The following is a 794-nucleotide window of genomic DNA, read 5'->3' as shown; positions in this document are numbered from 1 at the left end:
TACATACGTATATAGTGTGCTTGTTACACTCCAACATCTAAATAATCCCATATTTAAGTTATGAAGCAATTAAAGAATGGAAACATTTGTTTACATTCTGATACACAAATGTACACAAAACAGACTAAAAGTAAGTATTAACAAAAATGCAGGAAATCAAATTGAGTAAACAAAAAAACTGGACAAATAAAGAAAAATGGAGTTTAAAAATAACAGGAAGTACAGTGATGAATACACAACATTACAATTCAAGGCGACTCAATGAACAAGAACAAAAACATTCTTAATGGGTTTTATTTTTATATAATTGTGTTTTTATACTGCAGAAATAAATCAACTCAGTCAGCCATTTTATATTTACCTTTTGTTTACATGAATGATTTATTATGTGAGTAAAGTTGAGTTTGGCTGTAAAAAGAAATGTTCATGTTGGTACAAGGAGGAAGGAAAAAAACAGAAATATTGCCTCATTGATTTCAGCGTGGGGTTAATGAGGGCTTAGAAGAAAACATATCAAGTGAAGTGCTTAGAGGTCAGGAGGTGTCAAGAGACAGAGATGCAAACATTAATGTTGTCGCAGACACAACTGAACACACAATGTAAACTCATTTACAGGAACACATTCACTGCACACGCTTACAAASAGTCCACGTATGACCAGGAAATGCCATCACAAACACTTCTTTAGCTGAGCTGATTCACATTCACTGCAGGAGACAAGTTGCATTTCACACCTAATTAAGAGGACGACTGCATCGGAGTCCACGCCGGCGTTCGTGTGTGTTTGTGTGTCG

The sequence above is a fragment of the Austrofundulus limnaeus genome, unplaced genomic scaffold (assembly GCF_001266775.1).
Source record: "Austrofundulus limnaeus strain Quisiro unplaced genomic scaffold, Austrofundulus_limnaeus-1.0 Scaffold7, whole genome shotgun sequence".
In the NCBI taxonomy this organism is placed as follows: domain Eukaryota; kingdom Metazoa; phylum Chordata; class Actinopteri; order Cyprinodontiformes; family Rivulidae; genus Austrofundulus; species Austrofundulus limnaeus.
Note: the sequence above shows the minus strand (reverse complement) of the source record.